Source organism: Echinops telfairi, unplaced genomic scaffold (genome assembly GCF_000313985.2).
Source record: "Echinops telfairi isolate 266 unplaced genomic scaffold, ASM31398v2 ScPeMD7_655;HRSCAF=1070, whole genome shotgun sequence".
NCBI lineage: Eukaryota > Metazoa > Chordata > Mammalia > Afrosoricida > Tenrecidae > Echinops > Echinops telfairi.
Window position 1 is genome coordinate 5,086,630 of NW_022104553.1, and position 12,817 is coordinate 5,099,446.

At 42.6% G+C, this 12,817-nt stretch overlaps 1 protein-coding gene and 1 pseudogene across 1 annotated transcript in view; one reads left to right on the top strand and one right to left on the bottom strand.

Moving 5' to 3' along the window:
• The window catches only part of BMP6 (bone morphogenetic protein 6), a 192,316-nt gene that overhangs the window by 122,520 nt on the left and 56,979 nt on the right, over positions 1–12,817 (top strand). The window lies entirely within an intron of this gene.
• Positions 3,613–12,817, bottom strand: part of LOC105979450 — a 22,988-nt pseudogene continuing 13,783 nt past the window's right edge.

The window sequence follows — 12,817 nt, forward strand, 5'->3', positions numbered from 1 at the left end:
AGTGTTGTCCCCTGTAGGGCTATGGGTCAGTGAGGGAGGTCATGTCTCATAGTGGGTCTGGCCACATGGTCTTCTCTGTGGACTGGCTGTTCTGAGCGGGAATATCATCCTCAAGGCTTGGTGGGCCAGGATGTGCTCCACTTTCTCTTCTTCCCCCTTCATTTGATCCCGTGGGCTCTGGTCAGACATGTCCTTCTCCCTGAGCTGCAGCTTCAGTGCTGTCCTCTGAAATAAATTCTTCTGGGGGGAGGAGCAGTTGTCCAAGTAGTTGGGATTGGGGCAGCCCCTCAAACCTCTCTTTTTAACCACTTTTTATTGTGAATTGGTGGGGGGGTAACCTTTCTGATCATCAGTTTTGTTTTCAACAACTTAGAATGACTTATCAACCCTCTCAATTGCTTGCCCTGCACCTCTCTCTCTCCTCTGTGATTGAATACTATTTCCCCAAGTCAACACCTGTTTGCCTTCTCTTTTATTTCCCCTTCTCTCCCTTCCCCTCTCACCCTGGTAACCACCAAAGTCTGTTTCTTTTGGTATGAACATCTTTGTCTTGAGTTTTCCTATTATAACAGTGGTCTCGTACAGTATTTATCTACAAAAAATGCATGTGAGCTGTGGACTTTACTTAATGGTAATCAGTACTCATTCCTCAATGAGTACTGAATCAATTACAACAAATCTACCATACAGATGAAAGATGTTAAGATGGCTGGAGAAACAGGGTGCAAGGGGATGTGGGACTATCTGTTTGTTGCGCAATTTTTCTGGGAACCTAAACCTGCTGTTACTTAGAGAGACCTGCTCCTCTACCACCAGTCTGATACTTTTACACTCACATCCAGGTCAAGTTAGAGCAACAACATTTTCTAGAGTGCATGTTATGATTATTATGATTAAATTCTAAATGTTGCTATTTTTCAAAATCTAGCCCTGTTATTTATATAACTGCAATGCAGGAGCTGGCAAACGTGCAAGATGGAAGAGCCAATCCCATCCCTCACAACTTAAAAATTATTCAAGAGCCTTAAATATATATTTACAAATGAAATCATCATTATCTGCATTATATCCCTTGAACATTTTACCAATGAAACTATGATCACTTAATTTTCATGGTCAGTTTTGCTCCAGAGCCACATGTGCATATGTGCCCCTGTCCTATGGTATTGGGCCACTAACCTAAGGGTCAGCAGTTGGGACCCATCCTGTCTGCTTCCATAAAGACTGCAGACCCCCTATGAGTTAGAGATAGTTGGGCAGCAGTAGGTTTTGTTTCCATTGTTGATCTGATGGAGTTAATTTTCTACTCTGATTTCCACTTTCCATCCTTGAGTTAGAGATTCTATTAGATATTGTAGACAGATACAGAAAGCTCATGAACTGCTAGCTTCAACTAGGCTCTGTCCCCCAGGTCTTAACAGAGGGACAGAGCTTTGTCGCCAAGTCTTCAGTCACCATTTGATGGTGGCTGAGCTCACTGCCAATACCGTGCACAATGCGCAGTTCATAAATTTTATCTGTTGGACTGTGAAGCCACACACTGACATACAGGTATGCAAAGTGCTCCGTATCTGTGCAACCTGTGCCGTTTGCTCCAAAAATTGAAAGTCTTTTTCGTCGGAGACACTGAGATGTTCATTTGTCATGGTTCTCTGATAGGTTTATTTAAAAAGCCAAGTCTGTCCAGCTTCCCTGTTTCCATGGCTTAGGATGCATGGAATTTTAATTATATAGATGCAGAAGATACTCTGGATGGAAACCAAATTTAGCCCCACAGAGTTCTACAGGGGTTTGAAGTAAGAAGAATGAGTGCGTTTCAATTAGCACGTGTTTCACTCTGACGGGAGAAAACAAACACTGTAGCTATTTGGTTCAAAGAGCTTTCCCATTTCAGAAAACCACTTGTCACGCCATGCCAGGCAAATTAAAGCTCCACAAAAGCACTTTTGGTTGGCGGGGTGGGGGTCGGGGGTGGGGGTGGGGCCAGAAGGGACCATAAAATAGTCTAGTCCGAGTCCCAAGGCTGTTAACCTTGTAGGCATGCTACTAGGTGAAAAATGTCGCAGTAAGAGTTCCCACACTTGGTGAGCTCATTGTGGAAGGCAAATTTGGATGTTTCTCTCCCGTTGGAATGGCACATGACTATATTCACATTAAGTCTCATTACTGCTCAAGTGTGACGTGTCCCCTTGAGTAGAATGTGGTCTTTCCCACATAGGGATTATTGCCGTCTGAGATGCAGGCTCCGCAATGCGGTTGGAGGCCTTTTAGGATTAACATTGAGAATATTTTCCGTGAAGCCAGCTAAACACATCAAGTTAACCACTTGATGCTGGCCTCCTGGAGGATTGGAACCATGCAGCAAGTGCTCTTCTGTGGATTTCCATAACACAGGGCTTCTTTCCCCTAATCCTCACATGTTGGCGAGCAGGAGCGTCAAATGCGAGCATTGGCTGGGCAATGTGTTGTGTTGATTGTTAGGCAGTACAGTATGATGAAATTGATTTTTAAGCATAACGGTTGTCATCTATAGCATCAGTTCCAACTCATAGTGACCCTGTGAGCAACAGAATAAAACATTGTCCATTCCCACCCAATCTTCATTATCATTGGTATGTTTAACTCCATTGTGGGGGCCATTGTCTATTGTAGTGCCTTCCAACCAAGGCTCATGTGATAATACTGTTGTCAAACAATACTCTGTGTGAGTCCGGGGTGGGGGCGGGGGATTATTAGCTGACCTTTGGAAGTAGATCGCCAGACCTTTCTTCCTATCTCAGTCTGGAAGCCTGAAGTTTAACCCACAACACCACCAAGGTTCTTGGTAGCATGGTAACCTGTAAGTGAAATTCCCAAATCCTCTTTCTAAGATTTTTTTTAAAGGATTGTATATATATTTATGTAGATAGATATATACAACATGAGAAATAAACAGCTAATTAGTCTATAGAGCAGTACAAATGGCTCGGTGCAACTCACTTCCGTGAGACAAAAAGTACACTGGCAATCCTTCAAGTCATGAGGGCTCTTGGGTGCCTCTTTCTAAGATTTCTAATCAGCTTCTTTCCTGTGTAAAAACACCATTGATAATTCTTTACCTTTTAACGAAAATGTATGTAACTGTTCTCATGTGTAAATTCTAACTTGTTTCCATCTCACCCTAAGTGTTAGGCTGCAAAGAAATGTATGCATCCTGTGGTTGTACAAACGAGTATCATTGGCTTATGATGTATTTTATGATTCTGAAGCACTCTTATTACTATTGGTCCTGACAACTAGAAGGCAATGTGATTTCAGCAAAGGGGTTATGTGGGAGTAGTCTATAGAAAGATGTAATTTCTTACCCTCTGGGTTAACAACATATTCTTTTGTAAAAAAATAATGGCATTTTACCATTTTATTTGAGTGATTTAAAAAACAAGTTAAAGACAATCTGAGAACAAGATTGCACAGAATATACTCATTAAATAGCAATTGTGATGCACTCAAAACAAGGAAAATACGTTCTCTTCTGCAGTTCCAGAATTAAGTTGTCTGATCCTGAAGGTTCTTTCATTTCCAAAAGGAGGGCAAAAGCCACGGCAACCAAGTGCCTCTTAATCACGTAAACCTCTAATAGCAACCGATTTTTCTCTTCTTCCCAATAAGTCGATTTTGATCTTTAAATTGTGCCTTGTTTTTAAAAGATTGTAGAAAAACTTCAGTGGGGTTTGGAGTCTCTGCTTTGTAAGCACAGCAAGTCCCTGCAGTATGATAGGCACAGCTGTCTGATCCAGGAAGGCCAGGTGGGCAACGGCTAGAGATCCTTCTGTTAGGATGATGTCTCTGCATTCACCTTCTCATTGTCTACTATCCTCTCGACGTTGTCTGTGAGACTGTCTTCAGAGTGAGGATTGTCGGTCCTTCCAGCATCTGCTGTGGCTGCACTGCAGACTCTGCAAGCTACTGTCTCCCAAAACCCGTCTTGGAAAACAAGAAGAGCCGTGAATTACCCGGGAGATTTCAACACCAGAGACGCCAGGATGGGAGTCCATCCCAGCCCTGTCCCTCGGTCCCACCTGGGTGAGGACGTTGTAGAAGAGCTAAATGGGATCATCTATGACTGTGCATCTGGTCCAGAAGCTCCCTGGTGGTCCCAAGTACCTAGAATTAGTAAAGACCGGAGAAAAGGGAGCTGATTGACATTTTATATTCTCTAACTGGGATTGGATTTGCTAAGTGATTTTTAAAAAGAAAAGCTTGGGTCTTCATGTCTCATCTAGGGCAGTGTTTTCCAAAGTGAGCACCTCCCACAACCCCTGGGGGGTAGGGGTGGGGTGCTGAAATGATCCAGGGGCCTGCAAAAGCAGATACCTACACTTTATCATGGATTACGGGCTATAGTACAAACGTTTTTCATAGCCAGAGGCACACTGAGTAATTTCTCCCCCCCCATGAAAAGCAGTAGGCCAAATAAGATTGGGAATCTATGAACGTCTAGTGTAGCAAGGAAAGTAGGATTTTACCCACCAGGAATGGTTGAATGCACCCACTCTACAGATCCGCATTGAAATGAAGATTGTCCCTATTTCCAATAACCTCCTGACCGGAAGATTCTAGTTTCCCTACCATCCTATGCCATTCCATGCCAATACAGTATCTGTCTCATCTAAACTTTTGAAAAGTTCTAAACATCTCATCTAAATCTTGCTTCAGTACTTGTCCTTTTACTCAGACATAGAAAGCCGTGATTCTTTGATGTGGTGCTTTCCTTGTGCTGGTAGCTGAGGAAGAGGATGGTGCTCCCAGGAAATGTATGCCTCCTGCCGCATCTCCATCCCTCCGATGAGAAGTTGTTAGCCCTGCAATTGGGGGGGGGCCTCATGTCAAACCTATAGCACCAGTCTTTTGATGTTCATCCAGTTGATTCTCATGCATGCTCCTATCTGAGAGAAACAAACAGACAAGGAAAGAGATCACCTGGCCTTGCTTCAGAGGCTTTCCTGGATGGAGGCCCGCCAACCTTCCATTTCACAGCTGAGTAAATGAACTAAGAACCCCTGCTATGTAGGAAGTTTGGGAGAGACATAGCAATGGTGAGAGGACCCCCCAAACGAAGACTACCGCTGCCCTCCATCCTCAGGACAGCCATGGCATGCAGTCATGCTCTGGCCCCTCCCCTGAATGACCCCAGCTCTGCTTTGTCTCATTGACCTTCAGTCTTTCAATGTTCAAATAAAACGAGAATACACTTACAGTTAGAATCAGCACATGCTTTTGACTGTCTGAGGACAAACTTACATGAGAGGGTCTTTCTGAAACAGACCTGTTAAATGTGAAGGTGTATCTCACAAGACACTGCTCGGGACCTCTGGGGGGATTCTTGTAAACATACCACACCCAATTGCCTGGAATTTTGTGTTACGGTTAACTTCTCGAGACTGAAAAGACTAAATTGTCCGTCTAAAACTTGGTATTTACTCTTAAGATGACAGAGGTCTAATGAAAACTTAGTAGCCCCTTCCCTCCCCTGCTCCAATAGGACCCAAATATGGCAGATGAATTTACCTTGAAAAAGCAAACCAGGCAAATTGTTAGCCACTGTAATAACAACTGCCTACTTCCCATGAGAGCTACCCACTCCCCAAAGCTGGGGCCAGACAATTTAGAGATTTGTTTTAAAAACACAGGACTTTGGCAACAACCTCATAGTTCCAGAAGGTGTAGAATACAGAAATAGATCCTCTTTATAACTGTCTGTGCTGATAAAGATGAAAAATTTCCGACTTAAACATTCATTGTTTAAAAATTTTTGGCCAAACCCTATTTAAATGGAGCTTTCTGGTAGCTCTTCCCTGTCACGAACTCTTTGGAATGAATAGGAAATAGATATCGTATGTTTCCTGAACCGTCTTTAGGTCTGTAGCCAGGAAAATGCTGTTGTCCAAGGGGTTAATGGTGCTCAGGCCTTATTTATGTTTGTGTGATCAGGAATGTGGAAGATGTGGCTCTTGTACTCAGTCCAGGTTTGTGGAAGATTAGCTGTTCTAAACAGAAATGGAAGAACAGCTCAGAAGAATTGGTACAAGAATGCGTAGCATGAGCAGCAGGATTTTTTTCATCTTTACTGTGTGTGGCTTTGTCGAGCAGGAAAAGGATGAAATGCAGTTTAAAAAATTAAATGCAGATTAACTGCTCTCTTCCTCTGAGAAATGCCAGAAAACATTTAATCTAGGGGACACTCTGACCATCACTCACATTCCACCCACCACCATTCAGCAGACGCCATTGGGCACGGCCGTGGAGATGGACATGACTAGTACTGCAAATACTACGAATTGTCTTTCAGGGCTGGCAGCCCAATGCGTCAACAGTGCGTGGTTGTCTTTGGATTTATACTATACTCAGTTTGAGGGAGCGCCTACATGCAAAGTAGCTCAATGGACTTTAGTGTTTAAGAAGTCTTCAAAGGGCATAGAACCTTATCAAATAAAGCGCAATTGAGGGGCTTGGAATCTTACTGATCATGAGTAAACATTGTATTCTGAAAAATATCTTGCAACAGAGGTGATGTAGCCATACATTTGTTTCCTGAACAAATGTTTATTGCCTCCCTTTTACCTGAAAAGCTAGAAATGGTCCAGTGTTTTCAAGCCATCAATATACATGTGCATATATAATATAGTTAAGATATATTTAGTATACAAATAAATATGACATATTAATGATATATGATCCTACTACATTAAATCTATACTGAATATATACATATACTCATATCCTTCTCTAAAAATCACATATCCTTCTTTCCAAATTCCCAAATTGTATGGATTTATGCCAGAAAACATTTAATCCAGGGGGCCTGGGTTAATGGGAAAATTTAAAAATACACGTGATTTTCCAGTTGCCTTTGTGTTCCGTGCTATCCCTGTCTGTCCGTCTAGCATGTGCTCCATAGGGTTGTCGGTGACTCCCCTGCGCTCCCTTTTGTTGGAAGCAGTCTACCAGGCCTTTCTCCTGAGATGCCCCTGGGTGGGCTTTCTCCCGACCTCTCGGTTATCACCCAAGCACACTCGTCATCTGCAGCAGCTGGGCTCTTCAGAATGTCCTTCTATTTTTCACTGTCATTTTGGGTTCAGTGAAGAAGAGGAATCAATCCTTTCTCTCCATACTAAAGTGTTTGCTTTATCTCTAAGTGGCAAAATGGAGCCACTCATGTTTCTGTGACTCCTCCTAGTGGGTAATGAGATGGCGTCCTGGCGTTCTTGAAGCTTCTAGGGGGTCTAAGAGAGCATCTCATTCCAGATACTAAGCTGATGAATGGATACAGACCGTTGAGCTTTAGTGACTGTCCCAGACCACACAGCTAGTGCAACTGCAAACATGGAAACCTTGCTGTTTCCTGTTTCGGCTTCCCTCAGGTAGATAATGAATGTGAACCAAACCTTTTAATGAAGCAGTTGGTGCTGGACAGTGTACTAGATTCAATTGACAGTGATTTTTTTATGTCTTTGCCCTTGAGCAGTTCGCAATATTTATATAAAGTGTGAACGTGAACAAAAGAGGATTTGTTAGCAAGATATTTTCTAAAGATTCATTATTAATATCTACATTTATTTTTTCTTAATAACTACATTTATTAGGCTTCCCTAACTACACTTGTACAGTAGTAAAACCCATTTATTCCCCAGAGAAGGGGAATCTCTGGATGTGAGAGAAGTAACTCTCTCCTTGTCTCATTGTTTCCTAGGCTAGCACTGATCACAGTGATGGGTTTTAAGATAAAGCCTTCTTAAAATAGCCTGTGTGTTCCCATGGGGATAACCACTGGATGGAGTCTGCTGCCCTTCGAGCCCTGTCAGCTGCTTTGGAAGGTTGGCCCTGAAACAGAGCCCATGGGACATGCAGTTGAGGATCTTATCAGAATGTTGTTAGCTCAGGATAGCTGACAGTGTGTGACTAAGATGTCACCTTCAGTACGTTACCAAGTTCATACTAAGCGATGCAGAATGGGAAGTGAAGTTCTCGTGCATTCTGTAGCTTACATGAACTCAAAAGCGCAAATAGTGTGTGATCCTACTTACATGAAATATTGAGACTACGAAAATAGAGATCAATATTTATCAGTGGTTACCCGGGGAAGAAGTAGGAAAGGGCTGATGGGCCAGGGAGAGTTGGTTGAGGGTGATAAGCTTCTCTGGAAGATGATGGAAGTTTTTAGAAATGGTGGTAGTTGTACGGCGTGATCAAGGCATTTAATATCACTGATGTACATGTTGAAATGGCAAACGCATTGTTAGACGTAAACATTGAAAGTCCATAAAAATGACCTGTCATGGTATCACATGTTAGTGACAGCCTCACAGGCCACCAGGTTTGTTTTTTGTGACGGTGACCCCTGAGGGGCCTATCCCTCAGTCACAGGACTCACCCCTGCCCCCAGCAATCCACCCCTGCCCCCAGTAATCCACTCCTGCCCCCAGCAATCCACTCCTGCCCCCAGCAATCTACTCCTGCCCCCAGCAATCTACTCCCGCCCCCAGCAATCGCTGCCTAAATGCAGCGTATCCCTAGCGAGTCTTGAGCACGTGAACTTAGGTGCTGAGGATAGAGCTCTGGGAGCAGACCACTGGATAGGGGTGCAGGCTGGTGGGGACCAACCGTCAGGGTCTATCTGGCAGAAGCGCAGTGGGGAATGGAGGAAGTAATCAGTGGTGGAAGAGGAAATGAGAAAAGAATGTTTGGGAGAAGGATCTGTGATAGGGACTTATGGTTGGCCTAGTAACTAGTTGTTATGTGTCAGCCTTTCCACCAGTTGCCATGGTGATGAGCCCCCTATTAGGGCAAACGTACATTCCCTAGAAGGAAACTTTTTGGTTAGCTGTCTGTGACCCACCCTGTAACTGAGACAGCTTGATTAAGGAAACATTGTTTAAAAAGCACCCTGCCTGCTGAAATCGGCTATATGTTCAGGATCATATTGTTTTTTGCTATTTCAGTTGCACGTGTAACACAGGATATTATTTGACTTAATTGATTCCAGGCCTTGCCATTGTCTCTTCACATTCATCTTCCTGTCTTATTAAACTCATATTGATTCCTTTCTTTCCCTTGGCTAAACTTTTCCAGTTAAGCTTTTGTGTTAGGTGAGAGCTCTTTTAACATGTAATTTCTACCGTGGGGGCTCCTCCTGCTATAGGGGCAGTAAAAACCCCTGCTGGTCAAAATGTTCATGTTCTTTCATGGGTATTCTTTAGTAAATGCAAAATATTTATTGCAAAATTAAAGCTCCACAAATATTTGTAAAAGGTAGTACCTGGTTCAGCACTCTGTATCCACCCTGGCAGGTGCTGAGATGCAGAAAACAAGACAGGGTAGCAGAGCAAGGAGTGAAACTTCCAAATCCATCATTAATTGAGTTGTTTAGGTACGGGAGTTAGAGCAAAGTTTATATACTTTAATAACGTTCTGATTGGATTGAGGAAAGGAAAGGATTTGAGGAAGTATGAGTAATAAGTGAGTCATTTGCTTCTTCACAGGACGAAGAGTAAATTCCTGGGAATAGCTCTCTTGCTTATGTCAAAATATGAAAGTAAAAGCTAAACTCACCGCCACCGAGTCGATTCTGACTGTTAGTGACTGTGGTAGATACACAATTTCATATCAACTTGAAGATATTTAAAAGTGTAAGTGGAGTTTAGCCTGTCAATCAGCCTGATGGTGCTTCCTTGTGGGTCCTGGGAACCTTTCTCTCTCTGTGTGTCTCTCTTTGTCTCTCTCTCTCTGTCTCTCTCTCTTTCTGCCTTCACCTTACTGCTGGCTGAGCTTGGTTGCTGCAAGCCCTGTGATGTAGCCACCGCCATTGGATCCACAAGACTGATCTTCCTGTATTCCGCATCATTGCAGGTGACTGTGTGAGTCTGAAGAGGGACTTAAGGACTAGTATCGGACCTATGGACTTGCGTTGAATGGGGCTGGGATGCTTCCTTGATATATATAATTACTTCTTGATATAAAACTCTTTCTTATACATATATGAGTGTCTCTGGATTTGTTTCTCTAGTCAACCCAGCCTAACACAGTGACCCTATAGAACTGAGTAGAACTCCTTTGTGTTTCCAAGGTTGTAAATCTTTATAGTCACTGAGAAGCTCATCTCTCTCCTGTGGAGCCTGCTGGTGGAGTCAAACAATGAAAAACTAGGAGGATTTTGTAGGTTAAAATAGGGTGTTGTTGTTGTTGCTGTTGGGTGCCACTGAGTCAGTTGCGACCCATAGTGAGCTTATGCACAACAGAACGCAACACTGACTGGTTCTGCACCATCCGCACAATTGTTCCTAAGCTTGAACCCATTGTTGCAGCCATGGTGTTAATCCATCTCCTTGAAGACCTTCCTCTTTTTTACTTTTTTTATAAACAGTTTTATTGGGACATAATCCAGGGCTTTCCTCTTTTTCATTGCCCCTCACTTTACCTAACCTAATGTCCTTCTCCAGGGACTGGTCTGTCCTGACAACATGTCTACAGTATGTGAGGCAAAGTCTTGCCATCCTTGCTTCCAAGGAGAACTCTGTTTGTACTTCTTCCAAGACAGATCAATTAGCACCACCATTTAAATGCATCAATTCTTCTTCAATCTTCTTTATCCACTTTTTGGATATGTTAAGATAAAGATCAAATTGAATATAAGTAAATACATTCACACTATTAATTCTTTAGTATATTTGTTGCAATTATATATATATATGTATATATATACAATAAATGGGACAGTGTTATTGTAAAACTCACACCTTGTGGCAGTTGCATAATCTCCTGTCAACTTGAAAAGGAGTGGAGTCTAGCCTATCAATCAGATTTCAGCTTGATGACAGCCTTTGGAGGTGCCACGGAGATTAATAGCTCACCGTATGTGGGACGCAAACATACTCCCTGCAAGACATTCCTGTTGACAAGTCACCTGGACCTACACTGATGGAGCCAGAGCCCTGGAGCTGGAGGAGCCACATGGAGACCCATGCCAATGTGAGATGCTTCGACTGCCAATGGATTCATGAGACTTTCCACCCACTGGCCTGTGATCTTCCTGCATTCAGTGTCATTGCATGTGTTGTGTAGGTCTGAAGAGGAATTTATAGGATAGTATTGGACATATGGGCTAATATTGGACTTGTGGACTTGATCTGGGCTGGACTGGGATGTTTTCTTAATATACAATTACTCTTTATATAAAGCTCTTTCTTATACACATATGAGTGTCTATGATTTGTTTCTCTAAGACCATTTCTTTCTTTTTTTTAATCATTGTATTGGCGGTTCTTACAGCTCTTATCACAATGCATCCATCCATCCAGAAGGTTTTCTAGGTGGTGACCTTTCAGAATCACATGGTCATGGTGTTATTCAGGGTTGACTAGAGAAACAAATCCAGGACTAGAGAAACAAATCCAGGACGCTCATATGTGTGTAAGAAAGAGCTGTATATCAAAGAGCAATTGTACATTAAGAAAACACCCCAGCCCAGTCCAGATCAAGTCTATAAGTCCAATATTATTAGCCCCTATGTCTGATACCAATCTATAAATTTCTCTTCAGACTCAGACAACACATGCAATGACACCGAATGCAGGAAGATCAAGGTCAGTGGATGGAAAGTTGTGGATCCATTGGCGGTGGAACCATCTCAATGCTGACAGGGATCTCCATGTGGCTCCTCCAGCTCTAAGACTCTAGGGTAGCTCCATGTGTGTTGTCAGCAGGAATGTCTTACAGGGAGTGAGTGTGTGTCCTGCCTCCAGTGAGCTATTTATCTCCGTGGTGTCTCCAAATGAGGTGATCAAGCTGTGACCTGATTGACAGGCTAACCTCCTCCCCTTCACTCTTAATAGTCTCAAGTTGACAACAGATTATGTAACTACCACAGTCATGTCTCCCTTCTGTGACCACTCTGGGTGTCGTTTGAATTGCCTATCTTTAGGTGAGTCATTAGTTGAATGCTAAGCTCAAAGGACAAGTAATTGTTAGACAAATGATAGTCAGGGATAATACTCTGATAATAGGGGACAATACTTTAGAATGCTATAGAAACAAACGTTGTGAGGTTAGGTGTTGTTGCATCTGTTCCAAATCATAGGATCCTGTGTACAATCGAACCAAACACTGCCAGGTTCTGCCCCATTCTTTTTGTTGCAGCCAATGTGTCAACCCATCACATTGAGGGGTTTCCACTTCTTTATCCAAACTACTGTTTCATGAAGCAAGCTGTCTTTCTCTACGGGGTGGTTCCTCTTGATAATGTGCCCAATGTTCAAGAGACGAAATCTTCCCATCCTTGCTTCTCAGGAGCATTCTCACAATTCTTCCATGATATTCTTAATATTCTAAGCCCATACCATAATGCAATGGTACCAATTCTTCTCTTATTCATTGTCTTGCCCAGTCATTGTCCAGGTTTCCCATGCATATGAGGCATTTTAAAATATCATAACTTGAGTCAGGGAGATATCAGTGTTCATCAAAATTTTAATGAGGTCTTTGTGCAGGACTCTTGCCCAATGAATACATCATTGGATTTCCTAACTGCTGGCTTCTATGAGTGTTGGCTGTAGATACACATAAAATGAAATCCTTGACAATGTCAACCTTTTCTCTGCTTATCTTAATATTTCTTATTGGGCCAGTAGTGAGGTTTTTCATTTTCTTTCCATTGAGGTTTAATCTGTACTGAAGTCTCTAGTCTTTGATCTTCATCAGTAAGTGTTTCAAGTCCTCTTTGCTTTCAGCAAAGAATGCTCTGTCATCTGTATCCCTTAAGCTGTTAATGCATCTTCCTTGAATC